Here is a 19,053-nt window from a genome sequence, read left to right as displayed (position 1 = left end):
GGGGCTGATTGAGGAGCTGGCGCGGCTGCCGCAGAGCGGAGGCCGAGCGAGCCGGGCCGCCGAGCCACAGCGCCCTCCGGGCCGCGCACGCGCGCGGGGCCGCCCCGTCCCCTCCCAGCGGCCCCCGCAGGCGGCCGACGGCGCACAGCCCAGGATCGCCGCCGCCTCACAATCAGGGCTGGGCGCCGGCGTGACGTCACCTCTCCGCGGCCCGCCCACTGCTCCGGGAAAGAAGCGGCCGCCCATTGGCTGCGCCCCTGGCGGCCTCCGGGCCAATGACAGGGCGGCGAGCGGCGGGGTCCGGCCTTGACGTTGTGCTGCTCGCTGTGGAGTTTATTTGGCTCCGGAGCCCCTCACCGCCGCCATTAGGATCCCGCAGCGCCCGAGGACGCCCCCTTCCTCTGCTCCCCCTCCCCCGCGGGGCCCCCTCGCCTCCGCGCCTGCTCTCCGCCCCTCTGCCCGGGTCTCCGGCAGTCGGGAGCCGTGCGCGGCCCGCGGAGACCATGTCCTGACTGAGGGGGGAGGGCGGAGGCGGCACGGAGGGAGGCGGAGAGGGGCCCGGCTCGGCTCGTCGCCGCGGGCTGCGCGGGGAGTCGCCGCTGCCGCCGGACGCCGAGCATCGGCCTGGGAGGAGGAGCAGGAGCTGGAGGAGGAGCCGCCGCCGCCGCCGCCAGGTAGTGAGGCCCGGGGGGGCGCCTCGCCGTAGGCCCCCGGCCGCCCCCACGGCTCCCCCGGCGCCCGGCTGTCCGGGCCGTGGCGTAGGCTGCGGGAGGCCGGGGAGGGAAGGGGCTCGACCTGCGCCGCCGCGCTCCACCCTGGGCTGCGGGTGCCGTGCGGGTGCGGGTGCGGGGACGGCCGGGCGGCGGGAGGGCGGGCCCGCGGCTTGTTTACCGGCCTCGCCCGGCCCCCGCCGCCGGCTGTGGCCCCCGCCCGCCGTCGGTGCTGCCCGCAGACGTGTGCTCGGCCTCCTGGCCCGCCCCCCCCCCTCCCGCGCCCCCCGCCCCCCGCCTCAGTTGCTGCCATTTCTGTCCGAAGGGGGCGGGGGCGGGGGCGCCGCGGGGGCCGCCCCGGGAGGACTGGCCGCTCGCGCCTGTCATCTTGTCCCCGCCCGCGCCCGCCGCGGGGTCAGCCCGCAGACAAAAGGCCCGTCGGCAGCGCCTGCGCCCCGCTGCTTGCGCCCCGCTCCGGCCGGCCGTTCAGGGTCAGCTGGAAGTTTGCAGCGGCCGGTGCTCGGCGACGTCCCCGCCGCGGGACTCGCTCCCGTCGGGAACCTGACATCCAGGCCGCGCTCCCCTGGCCCCCGCCCCGGAGACCCGCTGCCCAGCGACGCCGGCCCCGCCCCGGCGTGTTGGTCCCTGTGCTCGAAGCGCGCTCCGTGGCGGCCGTACGTTTAATGCACGAAACCGCCGTGTCCGGAGCGCGGCGCGGGGAAGCCTTGGGCGCCTGGACGTGTTACATAATGGGCGGGTCTTCGGTTAGTGAGCGCTCTTCAGCCACTTCTTTGTCACCTGGGCGACCTCAGGGTGCCCGTGAGGGTCACACGGGGACGACTCAGTCCGCGCACTGGCAGCCGGGGGGAGGGGAGGGGGGAGGGGGGAGGGGAGGGGGGAGGGGGGAGGGGGCGCCGCAGGAACTTTGATCTTGGCTGATGCCCGGGGCCTTGGGGAAGCCGCCTCTACTGTGAAAGCAACGCTGCGTGTCTTCCTGATTGTTGTTGTTGTTTGTTATTATTATTACTATTAATTACATGACGTAATTGTAAGGGAACGTAGGCCCCTGCTGCCCACTGAGTTCTGGGTCTTGCGACAACACTATGCAGTCACCTTGCGCTACAATTTCATGACATTGTTTTTGTTGGGCCATTACGGAGACTAAGAGGACAGTGATGACACGGTGACCTTTGGGAAGGATGTTATTTGACTGTCAGGGATTCCTGTTTCTGTCGCTGTGTCACCACCTTCATCCCTGGGAGCGTTGGGACCCGTGGACTTACCCTCAAAGGTGCCTGCTTAGTGTGACGTCATTCCTGCTGTAGCGCTCAGGCTTCTGGCCCTGACCCAGCTCCGCGCTCTGATGAGGGTCACTGAGGGTCGCGGCACGTTTAAAAGCCTGAGGGTTAATACCGATTTGGGACTCACAGTCTAGTTGTACAGTATTTAAGGTAAATTGCCCCCCGTGATTGATACAGTGAGGGCTGTTCAACACGCTTTACACTTACACTGCTTTTACAATAAATGGAAACACTAAATAAATGGGAGTTGCAAAAGTCGACCGCTGTAACTTTTTGTTTAACTTGGTTCAGTGTTACTTTCTGAGGCCGGCTGCTCACGTCCCTCGTCCTCCAATGATAAGTTCTCGTACCTGGGGTTGGAACATGTTTGCTCTCCCTGGTGTGGCGTTTCGTGTGGAATATTTGTGCTCTGCCGGGGCTTTGGGGCTTCGGTAAATAAGATCTTGCACCTTTTAACACTCACGTCCTCACATCACAACATAAAAGCTTGCAGAACACTGCTTGCGACATGCCAAGTTGATGCTCCTTGGTGTGGTGGTCAAGTTTCTCTATAATCTGGCCCTGATCCAGTCTTCAGACTTCACTCTTACTTCTTCCCCTTGTGAATCCTCAGTTTTAGCCAAACTAACTTGTTTGTTGTTCCTACGAAGTGCTTCCTTTTGGCCTTTTTTTGCGCCACTCTTTCTGTTTGAAACCCTCTTCCGCTTGTTTTCATGGATACGCTTTACTCTGGGCCCACTTGATTCCCGTCTCTTTAGAAGCCTTTTTGACAACTTGAACCAACCCTAGTGGATCCATTCACTGCTCGCTCGTTTGGGACTATTTTGTCTTTTGTTGTTTCTGGTTTTTCCTTAGCATATGCTAGCCTGGATTTCAGTGTATCTCTTTGTATTTTTATTCTGCTTCCCAATTCAGGTTTTAAGACCTCGGAGAAATGCTATGAACCCTAATTCCTGTATCTATGGAGACCTTATACTCAGTACTGAAAGTATGCATATGCGGTCTGACAGAGTATTTTTGGTTATTATAGGATGTGCAGTTTGTACTGTTCTAAGTATTGGAGTTTCTGGGATTTTGTTGATTTATGAGAAAATAGTTGAAATTATGGTTCTCTAAACATTTTTTTTTTATTAGCACAGCTCTTCCTATAGAGGATGCTCAACATTTTGATAATGATCAAGTCTTATTATTCAAATAAAAACAAGGACTGCAGTTCCATAGTTTACTTGAGATTTGGGGCAGTTTGCTTCCGTTTGAGTTTGGCACTGGTGACACTAAGGGTGGTCATTCCATATTTGTCGTGCGTAGGTCATGCTTAGCATCACAGGAAGGAGAAGTAGCTGTGGTCTCAGTTTGCATCCTTAACCTTAGATGTTGGCAGCATGTGTCATTGATCACGGGGCAGATGAGACTCAGGAGAATGTGTGATTCACTGCTACCTGTCAACGCTGTTGGAGGAGAACACAAAGCAGCCGGCCCAGAGTGTTCTTGTGTACCATGGGTGACACATGTAATTATGGAGGCCGCGCGGGTGGATGCTGGTGTCGTTGGAAAACAGGTGTGTATGTGTGTGTTGTGTGTATGTCTGAGTAAAAGGCCTGGCATTTTATGGACACAAGTCTCTTACCAGTAAACCGTCTCGATTGCATCTGTGTGGAAACTTGTTCTCTTCAGTTCATCACAATATTTTTTCCTTTGAAGTAGACTGATTTTTAGAAAGTAGTTTACATAAAACATTTTTTAAAGCTTCAGAAACCTTTGTAGCACAATGGAAGCTAAAATTAGCCTGTTAATAAGCTTTCCAGAAATACTACGCATTTTTTACAGAGGCCAGTTACATTTGTAAAAGGTATTTTCATAGAATTATACCAGTAATCTCAGCCCTAGAGAAATCTGGATCCGTTAGGATTCTTTGCTTTCTGGGAGGCTGTTGGGTTAAGATGAAATTTTTGACAAGAGCCATCAATTTGAATTTTAAAATGGAGGTTGGTCTGGTAGATTGAATATAAAGTTGATAATTTTTCAGGTGCCTAATGAAACTGAACTTTTTAGTTATTTAAAAACTAATTTTCTTTATTTTCATAGTTCAGATAGAGGGCAACTGCCCCACTCCCTCCTCAACCAACACAGCACAATTGTGTTTTTCACCCTTTGACAAGTCAGATTTTTATGAGGATTGAATTCACATAAATAAAAAATGTTATAAGGCATTATTGGAAATCAGTTGTATATTGTGGAGAAGGGGAAAAATTCCTTTTTACCCCTCCTGGTTCTTTTGGCTGGCCAGATATAGGCATATGGACAAGAGCAAATCAAATTTACTCTCCTACATATGGGAACCTCACATACGTGAGAATCAGAGACCCCCAACTGCACAAGAGGTTCAGAGATAGAAAAGGAATTGAAGTATATAAGACATCCTGAGGTAGGGATGAGGTAAGGTGACTTGGCTTCAAAAGATCATTGCAGGATGATAAGAAGAGCAGACGTTTAGTAAATAGAAGTTGGCCCTGCCCTACAGATAGGTCAAAAGACGTTATCTTTGATAATCTCTTATGGGCAAGGCCTCTAATTCAGATTCTTCTAGGTAGTTAATAAGGTGAGGGGTGTTGCTCTTGGGCCTGAAGCTAAAATTGCCTTTGGCTCCGAGTAAGCTCCATACCACTGAGGCACATCTTGGGGTGGTGTGTTCTGGGCCCCCATAGTGTCTTTCTATTTTTTTCTTAATTGTTTTATAACAGCTTTATTGAGGTTTATTTCATATACCATAAAATTCACCCTTTTAAAGTCTACACTTCATTGGTTTTTAGCCTATTCACAGAGTTGTGTGACCAGCACCACGATCCCAAACATTTTCTTCACCCCAAAAAGAGACCTTCTACCCATTAGCAGTCATTTCTTCCTTTGCCCCAGTTCTTGGCAACCACGAATCTACTTTCTGTCTCCATAGATTTTCCTATTCTGTACGTTTCATGCAAATCAAATCATACAATGTATGACCTCTTATGTCTGGCTTCAGTCATTTAACATGTTTTCATGGATTATCCCTGTTGTAGCATGTATCAGTACTATATTCCTTTTTATGGCTGAGTAATTAATATTCCATTTGTATCTGTTAATTGACAGACATTTGGGTTGTTTCTACTTTTTGTCTTACGAAATGTGTTGCTATGAACATTTGTGTACAAGTTTTTGGTGGATGTAAGTTTTCATTTCTCTTGGGAGTGGAATTACTGGGTCATATGGTAACTCTGTGTTTAACCTTTGAGGAACTTCAGACTGTTTTCCAAAGTGGTTGCACCATTTTACATTTCTACTAGCAGTGTATGAGGGGGTTCCAGTTCTCTATACCCCACAACACTTGTTATTGTCTCTCTTTTTTATTATAATCTTTCTAGTGAAGTGGCATCTCCTAGTTTTTATTTGTATTTTCCTAATGACTAATGGTATTGAGCATCTTTTCTTATTAGCCATTTGTATATCTTTTTTAGAGAACGGTCTATCAGTTCGGGTGTCTTTTTACTGTTGAGTTGTTTAAGAGTTCTTTAAATATTCTGAATACCAGTGAGATACATGATTTGCAAATAGTTTCTTCTGTTTTGTCGCTTTTCTTTTCACTTTCTTCATGGTGGCCTTTCAAGCACAAAAGGTTTTAATTTTGATGTAGTTCAACTTATCAATGTTTCCTTTTGCCACTTAGGCTTTTGGTGTCATGTTTAAGAAGCCATTGTCTAATCCAGGGTCAAGAAGATGCATATCTGTGTTTTCTTCTAAGAATTTTATAGTTTTAGCTCTTATATTTAGGTCAATAATAATCATAAGTTTTATATGTAGTAAGATATAAGGGTCCAACATAACTCTTTTGCAGGTGGCTGTCTGGTTGTCTTAGCACCATTTGCTGAAATGTACTTAGCTTTAACAATGTAATTATTCTCAGTGTAAATTAATTATTGCAAGATAGTATTTCCTGGATATATGAAGAAATTATCCTTATTTCACAGATGGAGAAAAGGATCTCTCAGTGTTGCACGGTAAGTTGCAGCAGTAAATTCACACTTTGATTGGAATTCAGAAGGCAGGACATTTTTAAACAAGCCACTTCTAAAGTCTTTTTTGCTTTTGTTGTTGGGATAGGTACTTTATTTTTTGGTATTTAATGAAGCTAAAGTTTGTTTTTAAACAAGAGAACTATAGCAGTTTGCAGAACTATTTTTGACTAATCTTGTTTTGGAATACTATCCTTTGATACCAGTAGAACATTGAGTTACTTTTTACTGACTAAGCGATTAGTGAGCAACTGTCACAAAGCAGACACTGTTTATACAGACATAAAAATGAATTTCTCACAGTTGATTGTTAGAAATAAACCATAATCCACTAAACTAAGTACCATGAAGTGGTAAAGAAGTGACTAAATTAATTTAGCACAAGATTAGGGTATCAGGAAGGGTGTTACAGAGGCGGGGGCATGTGAGCAGCTGGTCCCTGAAGGAGGGTGAGCGTAGCAGAGAGTGTCCTGTGCAAACGCAGTCTTACCAGTGAAGGCATGGAGACATGCAAGTACTGTGTTTAAGGGCCAGGAGAGGGTTCAGATGGCTGAAGTACGCCGATGAGGGTGGAAAGGGACTCCTAGCAGCTGGGTCTGGGTGCCTTATTCCCTCTCCAGGCCCTGATCCTCATTTCCCGCCAGAGCTACTATTGTCAAGAAGCTGGAAATTAGAAACAAGGAGTGATCCTCTTCATTGAGGATCATCTTTACGGATGGGAAGAGGGAAGAGCTCTTTGTGTGTGGGGGAGGGGCGGGTATGTTGGGGATACTTGTAGTATTACTAAAATCATTCAGCAAATTAAATTAATAATTAATTATTGGGTACCTGCTAGGTGATCTGAGGTTGTTTAGGGTTTTGAAAAAGTAGAATACAAAAATGCTGTCGCAAAGGCTACTATAGCTAAAACATTTAGTAACGACCTATTCAGTGTTAAGCATTTGAAAAAGCAACTATACTAGATGTAGAGATATTCCTGTGAACAGGATAGAGTCTGTTACTTGTATTTACATTCTAGTGTGGAGAGACAGTCAAGTTGCAAATAAGAAAAAATGTACCAGGTAGTGATAAGTGCTGTACAGATACTGAAAGTAGGGTCATGTGGTGGAGAATGACTTGAGTGGTCAGGGAAAATCTTCCTGAGGAAGTGACATTTAAACCTAGATCTCAGTGACAACAGCTGGCCTGGTGAAAATCTTGGGGAAAGAGCACTCTAGGCAGGGGAGATTTCTAATACAAAGCTCAGAAAGGTGAAAATGAGCTTGCTGTATAAGGAACAGAGTGAAATCCTCTTTTATGTAAGATTTGCAAGAAAGACTGGGGAATTTAAATTTTATTCCGAGTGAATTTGGAACCCATTACAGGATTTCAAATCCTTCTGTTGTGACTTATTTTACATTTCTAAAGGATCCATCTGGCTTCTATATAAGGACCTGGAAGTAATTTGTAAATGTTAAGGTTGATTGTGTGATGGGTGTGTATGTGTGTTAAGTATAAATATATTTTTCCTTGGAACTGTTTGAAAGTCAGTTGCAGATTTGATACCCCTTGATCCCTAAATATTTAGTGTATTTCTTAAAAACAAGGGCTTTCTGGTATATAACCACAGTACAATTACCAAAATCAGGAAATTAACATCATATAATACTATTATGTAAGTCTTAAGAGTAAGATTCTGCAAATCTTATTCAGATTTTGTCAGTTGTCCATTAATGTTTTTTATAATGACAACAGAAAATCTCAGATCATGTGTTGCAGTCTGGTGTTATGTTTTTAATAAGCTCCTTTATTTGGAACAGTAAAGTCTTTCTTTTTCATGGTATTCCTGTTATCGAACAATATAGGACTAGTTGTTTTGTATCAGGTCTCTTAATATGATATGTCTGATGTTTTCTCGTGATTAGAGTTAGATTATGCACTTTGGGGCAAGAAGACCACAGCAGTGACGTTGTGCTCTGAATACAAATGATGCGATTACTGGAGTGGGTCATTTGGATTGCTTGGTTAAGGTGCTGGCCACCAGGCTGTGTAACATACCAGTTACTGTTGAGGGGAAGTACTTGGAGACTATTGAAATATCCTGTCCTCTAGCTTTTGCCCATTAGTTTTAACATCCATTGATGACTGTTTTCTGAATCTGCTGTGAAGATTGCCAAATGGTGATTTTTCTAATTCAGTTACTCTTTTTGCATTTATTAGTTGGATTTCTATTGTAAAGAAGAGTTTTCTCTTTATGTGTGTTTGTCTACACATTTGTAGAGATAGGTTTTTATGGATTTTTGTTTTACTCCATGCTTTAAAATCTTTATTATTTTTGTGGATTCCTAGTCAATCCAGATTTGGCCAGTGGGAGCAGTTTAGGTTCACAGCAAAATTGAGCAGAAAGTACAGAGTTCTCATATCTCCCTGCCCCCACATGCATACCCTCTCCCACCGTCAACATCCCGCAACAGAGTGGCACATTTGTTACAGTTGGTGAATCTGCCATGGCACATCTTACCAACCAGAGTCCATAGTTAGGTTAACTTTTACTCTTGGTGCTGTACGTAGTATGGGTTTTGACAAATCTATGACAGGTACTCACCACTGTAATGTCACACAGAATAGTTCACTGCCCTAAAAATCCTCCATGCTCCACCTTTTCATTCTTCCCTCCCGTCAACCCTGGCACCCACCCATCTTTTTATTGTGTCTGTTGTTTTGCCTTTTCCAGAATGTCGTGTAGTTGGAATCATACAGTATGTAGCCTTTTGAGATTGGCTTCTTTCACTTAGTCATGTGCATTTAAGGTTCCTCCTTGTCTTCATAGTTTATTTATTTTTTATTTATTATTTATTTTTTTAGTTTATTTCTTTTTTAATGCCGAATAGTGTTTCATTGTGTGAATGGACCACAATTGATCCATTCACCTACTGAAGGACATCTTGGTTGGTTGCTTTCAGTTTTGGCGATTATGAATAAAGCTGCTATAAACATCCATGTGCAGGCTTGTGTTTGTACATAAGTTTTCAACTCCTTTGGGTAAATACTACGCTGCACAATTGTTGGATCTCATGGTAAGAACATGTTTAGTTTTGTAAGAAACGGCCAAGCTCTCGTTGTACCATTTGCATTCCCGCCAACAGTGAGTCAGAGTACCTGTTCCACATTCTAATCGGCATTTGGTGGTATCAATGTTTTGGATTTTGGCCATTCTAGTAGGTGTGTACTGGTGTCTCATTGCTGTTTTAATTTGCAATTACCTGCTTATATTGGATGTTGAGCACTTTTCATATGCCTGTTTGCCATCTGTATACCTTCCTTGCTGAGGTGTCTATTCAGGTCTTTTGCCCATGTTTTAATTGGGTTGTTTGTTTTCTTATTGTTGAGTTTTAAGAGTTCTGTGCATATTTTAGATAACAGTCCTTTATCAGATATGTCTTTTGCAAATATTTTCTCCTGTTTTTTTGGCTTAGCTTGACATTTCCTAGACAGTGTCTTTTACAGAGCAGAAGTTTTTAATTTTAACTAATCCAGCTTATCAATTATTTTTGTGTGGATTGTACCTTTGGTGTTTTATTTAACAAGACATTGCCATAGCCAAGGTCATCTAGATTTCCTTTTATGTTATTTTCTAGGAATTTTATAGTTCTGCCTTTTACATTTAGGCCTGAGATCAATTTTTAGTTAGTTTTTGTGAAGAGTGTGAGGTCTGTGTCTAGAGTCATTTTTTTGCATGTGACTGTCCAGTTCCGGCACCATTTTTTGAAAGATTGTCTTTTCTCAATTGTATTGCTTTTGCTCATTTCAAAGATGAAGCGATTCTATATCTGTAGGTTTATTGCTGCCCTCTCTGTTCTGTGCCATTGACCTATTTGTCTGTTCTTTCACCAGTATCACACTGTCTTGATTACTGGAGCTTTATAGTAAGGCTTCAAGTCAGGGTAGCCATTCTTAGGTTTTTTTCTTTAGTACTGTGTTGGCTATTCTGAATCTACGCTTCTCCATAAAAACTTTAGAATCAGTTTGTTAATACCCACAAAACAGCTTGCTGGGGTTTTGATTGAATTGCATTGAATCTCTTGATCAAGTTGGGAAGAACTGAGATTTTGACAATATTGTCTTCCTATCCATGAACAGGGATGATGTCTCTTCATTTATTTAGTTCTGTGATTTTTTTGTTTTAACTACTTTTGTTGTTTTCTTTATAGATCTTTTACATATTTAGTTAGGTTTCGACCTAAGTATTTCAGTTTTGGGGGTGCTAATGTAAGTGGTTGTTTTAAATTTCAAATTCCATTTGTTCATTGTTGGTATATGGGAATCAACTTTAAAACATGTTTTATTTTTTTCATTAGTTTCAGGGGGAAGGTAATTAACTTTTGTATATTAACTTTGTATCCTGTAACCTTGTTGTAATCTCTTCTTAGCTCTAGGAGTTGTGTTGATTCTTACAGATTTTCAGAGAGGCAATCATATCATCTGTCAATAAAGACAATTTTCTTTCTTCCCAATAGGTATACATTTTATTTCCTTTTGTGTTTTTTTAGCATTAGCTAAAATTTCCAGTTTGATGCTGAAAAGGAGTGGTGAGAGAGTACCTTAGAAGGAACGTTTCTACTTTCTCACCATTAGGTATGTTGTTAGGTATAAGTATTTTTGTATATGCTCTTTATCAAGTTGAGGAAGTTCCTTGGTATTCCTAGTTTCCTGAGAGTTGTTTTTTAAAATCATGAATGGATTTTGCCTTTTCTGTATGTGTTCATGTGGTCTTTTTTTTTTGTAGCCTGTTGATGTGATGGATTACATCAATTGAATTTTGAACATTGAACTAGCCTTATATATCTGGGATATAAACCCCACGTGGTTGTGGTGTATAATTTTTTTCTTACATCGTTGAATTTGGTTTGCTAATGTTTCAGTGAGGATTTTTGTATCTGTGTTCATGAGAGACATTGAAAAAACATTATCACTTTAAGTCTTAGATTTCTTGAGTGTGATATTCGTCTATGCAAGTTTAGGGTAAAAGACACTTTGGTTCGTGTTTTGATATATTTCCTCTCTCTCCTGAACTGTACCTGTGAGTTGTAGGAAGAAGGAAATTCCAGACATAACATTTCAGTATGTGTCTCTTAAGAGAAAAGGACTTTTACAAATATGGGTACAATACTGTTAATCACATCTTAAATTCCTAGTAACTTTTAAATATCAAAACGGTGTTCAAGTTACTGTTTAAAATGTACATGAGTTTTAATATACACTTACACACAGGACTTTGCTGAGTGCATCTCCACGGAGTTAGACTGTGCCTGCCACCCTCTCAACTGGGGGTTAGAACTAGAAGCTTTTTCATATTCAGACTTGATAACTTATTGTTATGTGGCACAGATAATTCATAGGTGGTATGGTATACAGATATGTGAGATGATAGCTTTACTTCAAAAATAGGTTTTTGTTACTGCTTAGATCTATTAATGTTAGTATATATTTTAGAATTTGGGCTAAAAATTGTTTTCATTATGTTCAGAAGTAGAGTATCTGCAAAATATTAATAAATTCAAACAAGATTTTACAGTGAGTCTTTATATAGAAGAATGTGTGACTGCTAGTTAGAGTTTAATATGTGGGGTGGAGATTCTCAGGTCATCTTGTTTAACTCATTCGTTTCTTTTATGGATGAGAAAATTGAGGCTCTGAGAGATAAAGATGATTTGCTTACTATCTCAGTCATTCTTCGCTTTCCTTTAAAACAGGGCTGCATATGGGTACTGTAATTCATACATATCTGTCATTAAGTGAGACTTTCCCTTTTTTTTAAGTCTCTGAATGAAAATGGAAGGCTTTTCTTATTTTAATTGACATACTGTGGTTTCTTTAGTAATCTGCACTGTGTTTGTTGAAGTCAGGCTGACCTTTATTAATACTGTTTTCTTCCTCAGTAGTTGCCTCCAAAATAAAAAATACTTAAGGTATTGTGTAGTCTAAAACCATGGTGAATATTCCAAGTTGTCTTTTTCATTCAAGTTGAGATTCTAGATTTAGTGTATTTTGCTTTATAAATAACTTGAATCAGTTTTTAGACATTTTGCAGTAGTTCTTAATCTAGATATGTTTTGGGAAGATTCTGTATAATCTTAAAAAACTAAATTTTGAGCAAAATGTGTGTTAACAGTTTATTTTTATGTTTTAAGTTTTCCTCTTTAGATATTGTCTGTCAGAAGTCATCTAGGAAGGACTGCTTAGTGAAAAACTCAGTGAAGTTTATTAGTAGTCCAAATTCTGGATAATGGGTACAGGTGACTATGGGCTGTGGTATATTTATTACATAACGTATATATTGCAGACTTTGGAGCCAGAATGCCTGGGTTCACACCTTGCCTCTGTCACTTACTGTGTTTCCCCGAAAATAAGACCTAGCTGGACGATCAGCTGTAATGCGTCTTCTAGAGCAAAAAATAATATAAGACCTATTATACCCAGTCTTATTATAATATGATTAAAATAAGACCGGGTATTATATTAAATTTTGCTCCAAAAGGCGCATTAGAGGCGATAGTCCACTAGATCGTATTTTCAGGGAGACGTGGTAGTAAGCTTTGTGAGTTTAGGCAAGTCATTCAGCTTCTCTCTCTCTGTTTTCAGTCATTAAAATTGGAGGTAATAATACCTGTTTCATAGGATTCTGGAGATTAAATTAGTTAATATATGTGTGTGTACACACAGACACAGACACACACACACACAGTGCTTAGAACAAAGGCTGCCATACAGTAAATGCTTAAGTTTTAGCTGTTTTCTTAGTCAGATAAGGCTGGCCCTGGCAGAATTGTGCAATAGACATTCATCCATCTCTAATGATTAGCTAAGCTGTGCCTTCAGCCTGCTGTTGTCTTTGGCATTCCTTCCCAGGTTGCCTTTGCTAAACTTCTGCCTGCCTGTTCTCTCTGTACTTGCAATGAAAACCCAAATCACAAAATCCTCATCCTCCTTTCCTATCCATTATACTGGGAATCAAGAGAAAAGCTGATCTGATTGAATTACATTATTAATACATGACATTTGTAAATATCTTGTATTTATAAAATGAGTTTTTTAAAAATTCAAGTTATAATGGATTGGAAGTCAGGCAAAATAACAAAGAAAGTTGAACAAAGTTGAGGTATTATGAAAAAGATGTTTTTGGAGAAGATGGTAACTCTGAATTGATTTTGCTTGAAATATTTCATCTGTTTGGTTCAGTCTGCTTTTCACATTTTTTTTTTTTTTTTTTTTTGTCAAAACTCACCGATTATCTAAAAGTTCTAAGGTTTTACTACTCCTTCCTCTATCACACAGATAACATCCATAGTGTTTGGTAAAGAGATGACCTTGGGTAGGTATAGTAATGACTCTTGGCTCCTGTGGATGCTGTATTAGTTGGGATTAATCTGTTCAGTGTGAACACAATGGATAGGATAATGAAAGAAGTCAAATTCTCGACGAGGTAGCTTGTTCATAGTTCCTGGAAAAGTTGTTTTATTATTTTTTAAATGCTGGGTTGATATGCACTCTTGGAGGTAATCACCCCACTTCCATATATATTTAAGAAAACTGTAGTCATCTTTCATCTAATTAGATCACAGGTACTCTGAGCACAAAACAGTGTTTTATCTAGTTACATCTCAACATCTCTGAGGGCACAGCAGACCTTCAGTAATAGGCTGTTAACATAAAATTAGTTTTGTTTGGGGTTATAATGTGGGGCATGTGACTGACCTATGCTGTGTCTGAAACTGGACAGAAACCATGCTACGATGGGTTTGGTAATAGCTCAAGATACTTCTCTCTCTTTATGGGTAGAGTATTACTACTCCTTCCTTTATTGTTACTGTCTAGGAACGGAAGATGTTGAAATGGAGGAAGATGGGAAAATTACAGATAAAGCCCTAATATGTAAAGATAGAGGATTCCTCTTGAAATGACTAGAAGATAAATTAAAAGAAATAGCATTACTGTTGTTTCCTGTGAGTTTTCACACACTGTAAATTATTTCGTGTCTCTAAGTCTTCTGTTCTAATCATTGGATTGTTAATTGTCTAGTGATTTAAAACAAAAAGCATTAGAATTATAACTTTTATTGCAGTTTTTTAAAAAACACCATGTTGACAATTAAAATGTAAACTTTGTATTCTTTGTTATATTTCAGTGATTTGGGATTGGTTGGAATGAAGTTAAATGCCCTAGTTGTATGGGTAGTTGCCTAGGTTAACTAAGGCATAGTGCCAGTAAGGCCAAGGTCACTGTGACAGGTGTTATTTAACTTTGTTATTTTAACTAGAATTACTTTGTCCCACTTGTCCACAAATTCTTCTGGAAGGGTCCTTAGCCAGTATGTTTAGTTCCAATCTACTCATTAGCTAAGATGACGTAGCTAACAGTGACCTCTGTATAGGAGGAAAGTCAACACATTTTTGAGATCTGCTCATTCCTGATTATACATCATTTCACAGAGAATGTGTAATGACTGCAGAAGTTTCTGTACTTGTTCCCTTCTATCACAGGACTTTGAATAGTGACCACATCACGAGCACCGGCAGCGTGACATCTGGCTGTTAGTGGCAGACACTTCGTACTGAGGTCCTGCCACAGGAGTGGATCCCAGCCTCTAGAACTGCGCTTGTTTGCCTGAGATTGCTCAAAAGCCCTACTGTCCTTTCTCTCTTTGGGTCTCTCAATGTGGTATCATCAGTGGGTTTTGCTAAACTCGGGGCTGGTTCACATTTCATGGCACTAGAATCCCTGCTCCAAAGATTGTGAAAGCCTGCCTACCTGATAGAAAACTGAGGGGAGGGAATGATATAGGGAAAACACACACAAATCAGTGCTCTAGAACCTTGCTAGCCTGAAGGAAAAACAGTGTAAGTGCCAAATGTCAGTAGAAAGGTGGTTGCTTGGAGTGAACTTGAAGTGATTTGAAAAAACTTCATGAGATTTGAACTGAGCCTTAAAGGACGGGTTGGATTCACCAGTGTGTCTGTTGTACTTGTGTTTCTCAGGCACAGCCTTCGTGTGTGCAGTGTTGATGGGTGGTGGTACTGCATGAGTCTGGGGTGTTGTGTTGTGTTCGGGGGTGTGTGTGCGACGGGAAGGAGCTGAGCGTTTGTACTGTTGGCTGAGAGCTTCAGAAAGAGCACCTTGTTTGATATTCGGAGAATTACTCTGATAACCATGAGCTGGCTGGATTTAGAAAGGGAAGGCGCTTAGGAGGCTATTACAGGAGCTCTGACCTGAGAAGGGCTGATGGCAGTTGGAATGGGAAGACAGGAAGTGGTTGATAGAGACCACTAGAGAGAATTATGGGGAGAAGGCAGAATTCAGGATGATTTTGAGTTTCTGCTGGGTGCAGGGGTGTCCTTCATGGGAACTGCAGAAGTCAGGAGAGGACTTTGTTGTGAGAGGAAGGTAAGAGGTTTAGTGCCGGATGTGATCATTGGTTGGAGCCCTGAAAGGTCAGATTTGTACATAGAGGGCTCACTTATTGTCAAGCTTCAGGACCTTGCTCAAGACCAGTTAGTTATTTTTTTCTGTTGACTGTTGTGAGGAAGACAGTGATGTAGAAAGGTGCTGAGGGGAAAAGAGGAAATGACTGTGCAGGGTTTTTGGCATAAGAGTTAAGTAGTACTTTTTATTTATATAAATATTACAATTCAGAATTAATTACCTTGTAATATTTTAAAAGAGCCTGCAAATTCAGTACGCTTGGAATATCCTTTGTTTTAGCCTCATCTGTATTCTCTGAAGATGCTTTTTGAGCATTTGTAAATCACAGATTTATGGTAATTAATACTTACACCAATAATTATATTTATATTAAAAATAAATATTGCATTACTATAGACATATTAATAAAGCTAATACAAAACCTTAAAGACTGCTGTCAATCCTTTCTTTGGATAACTTTTCATCATTTGAAACTGACAGCTGAGCTTCTCTCAGTTTGTTCCTTAAGGAGTTTGTACTTAAGGATTATTTCTCTTCTCCAGTTCTCTTTCATAGGGTTGTAGTAGGTAGTTGGGGGAATTCGTGGTGTAACTACATTTTTGAGGAATGGACTTCAATATGTATGTATGTCTTCTACAGTGTTTAGTAATGCTGTCCAAATCCGGTCTCATTAATTCATTAGTAAGCATGACAGTATAAAAAATGTTCAGTTACTAGCCTCTCCCTTAACCCCAGCCATTAATTTATATACCCATTAATACTTTGCTTTTATTCTTGCTTGAACCGGGAAGTATATGATCACAAGCAGTTAGGAATTTAGTGCTGGGAAATGGTTGATATACTTGGAGACGTTCTTCAGTCTGTCTGCAGATGGAACTTGATGTACAAATGGCTCCATGGGCTGGTCCACAGCATGGGAACGGCTGGCATTGCATGTGAACCAAGGAATATTTGTTGTAAGAGTAGCACTTCCACATTATGCAGCTTTTATTGTTGTACCAGTTAACGGAAGTATGATTCATTGGATAGAATTGGAAATTTGTGTTACGTGCAAAATTAGACTTGTAAATTAAATTTGCTTGGGCATATGAATATATGTTAAAAGATATTTAGTAACTTTTTTCAGTGAGCAATACTAACAGAGCTGTTACTATTAAAAATAATTTCATGCACTTTTATGACATTTGGAAGAAAAATTACGAAGTGTTAATTTCATCTCATAATGTAAAACCACATAGTTGACCTGTCATCTTTTACTTTCTATTTGCTGATTACCACAGGGATAAAAGCTCTCTCAGATGATCCTCTCCAATGAATTTTACCTCTCAGTTACCAGAAAACAGTGTTCCTACAGTCTCAATTCCCCGTAGAATGGATACTGACTACATCATTATCTAATACAATGTACTTACTTTAAAACTCGAGCTTGGTTTTGGTATTGTTTGCTACCTGAATTTTTGGAAGAGGTAGGCTATTCAAGCAGGCATATATGACAGTGATCCTTTATTTTCTATGGCAAACTTTTTTGTTTGTTTTTTGCCAAGCATAGACATTTAAGTATGTGTGTTGACACATTAGTTCAATGAAGATTAGCTAAGATAATAAAGGTCACAAGGTGTTTAGTTAGCCTGCAAATTAAAAGTAAGACTTAGCAAAGCAAGCATGAATTTTTTAATGTAAATATTTTAAATGAAATACTGAAATTACTTATGGTAGCCCTGGATATGTTCATTATGTCACTTGTTCTTGTCATGAAAGTTTTTACTTGATCATTTTAATTTCCAATAGAATGAGCAAGTAACTCACTTTATCCCTGAGAAACTAAACGAAGAAACTGCCTAATGAACATGGAAACTGCCATTAAATCTTGATTGTTCATTTTAGGGAAGCTTATATGATTATATTTCCCTGATCTTGTCACATTGTGAGTAATTAGTGTGCACAAACTAAATTTAAAAATCTAACAAGATAAACTAACTGGAAAAAAATATAGTTGCTGAAGAGAAAATAACTTCAAAGCTAAATATAAGCACTATGTGTGTGTGTGTGTGTGTGTGTGTGTGTATAATTTTTTTTTAACTTGGTTTATACCATCTTTTTCCCTTCAGTAACAACAAGCAATACAGGTGGGAATTGACTTAGCACTACCAAGTTAATATTAATGTCCTTATTAGTGCACATACACATATTTAAGTTTTTATAGAAAAATGTCTTTCCCATGTCTAATTTCACTGACCAGCCCAATCAGCTAATTTTATTGCCTTGTTTAATTAAAATCCTAAATAAAGCAGTTCATTATTGAAAGAAATGAGTAGGATAAAATAGAGAATGGATTAAATTAAAGCCTTTTTAAAAAAATTTCTGGATAAAGTAGCAGGCTTCAAGTGAAACTCAGTTTTGGTCTCCTTTACAGGAATAGCTAGCTATTCACAGTCAGACAGAACCACTTACCACGTTTTGTAGTATCTTCTGAGGAAGTCAGAATCTGAGCCAGCATGAAGACTGAATCTTGTCTTTGGTTTGATTTATAAACCCTACTTTTTATTCTAGCCGTGTGCAAGGTCAAGGTTATAGCATGGGAACTAAAATCTTAGCAAGTGTGATTTTTATTTTAGCTATTAAATAGTAGCCTTTTTTATAGTGAATTTGTCCTCTTCACGGAGTTCACACTATAAATGGGGTGAGGACTTGGCAAACTAGGGACATAATAATACAGTCATAAAGTGAAAGATTGAGCTTTCAGGTTCAGGAAAAAATCCCTGAGAAATAGAAGAGCTTCAGTTACTCTACGTAGAATTTGTTTCCTTTTTCTGCTTAAAAATAAGTGGCAGGATGATATTAATTTAGTTGTCTAAATTCAAACCATTAATAAAAGTATTAACTTTGCCTTGTAAGTTGCTTCATTTATAAGTTGCCATTAAATAATAAAGTCTTCATTATAGTGTAGTGTTCGTAAGCCCAGTGTAGAATCCTAGGAAACTTTTAAATAGTGAATATATTTTTAATATTAATTGAATTTTGAGTATATTTTAAATATTGAATATTCTGAGTATGAATATTGAAAATTATATTGGAGTGATATGCTAGTAGCTAACTCGTTGAGACGATTCTATTGTCTCAAGTATAGGTGAGTTGTAATTTTTATTTTATGTGTTTCAGAAAGTACTAGATTTTGAGGATATAGGCTATCAAGGACTTTTGTCTGTTTCAGTGTTACTTTGTTAATTATAAGGATCACTGGTAACATCTTTTTTTTCTACCTGTGGTTGTTAAGAGCAGAGGGTAATTAGCATGTTTAAGCTGCCTTTCTCCTGTAGCCAGAATGATAGAATTGAATTTGATCTTTTGAATTCTTTAGTAAATGAAACATGGTACTATACCTAGACAGTATACTAATCTATGTTCATAATTTGAGAATGGTTATGTGCTTAAGATATTTGGTTTGCATTCTTTTCCTTCCCTTTGAGTCTTTTAACTGTTGGTTCCTTTTCTATAAATTGATGGTAATCCCCTGGCTGAAATGCAACATTGCTATTA

The 19,053-nt window shown here is 40.4% G+C and overlaps 1 protein-coding gene across 4 annotated transcripts in view; it reads left to right on the top strand.

The window, feature by feature from the left end:
• Positions 1–259: 259 nt before the first annotated feature.
• Positions 260–19,053, top strand: part of ZRANB1 (zinc finger RANBP2-type containing 1) — a 54,080-nt gene continuing 35,286 nt past the window's right edge. Inside the window, exon 1 of one of the 4 annotated variants that reach the window (XM_081073793.1) lies at positions 260–674. The gene's annotated coding sequence lies outside the window, so the exon portion shown is untranslated. Of the gene's footprint in view, positions 675–1,121; positions 1,475–19,053 lie in introns of those variants that run through there. The other 3 variants (XM_081073790.1, XM_081073792.1, XM_081073791.1) reach the window with 3 other exon arrangements.

Source organism: Rhinolophus hipposideros (assembly GCF_964194185.1).
Source record: "Rhinolophus hipposideros genome assembly, chromosome: 15".
NCBI classification, from domain to species: Eukaryota; Metazoa; Chordata; class Mammalia; order Chiroptera; family Rhinolophidae; genus Rhinolophus; species Rhinolophus hipposideros.
The sequence above is the reverse complement of the archived record's forward strand: the minus strand, read 5'-3'. Positions and strand labels throughout refer to the sequence as shown.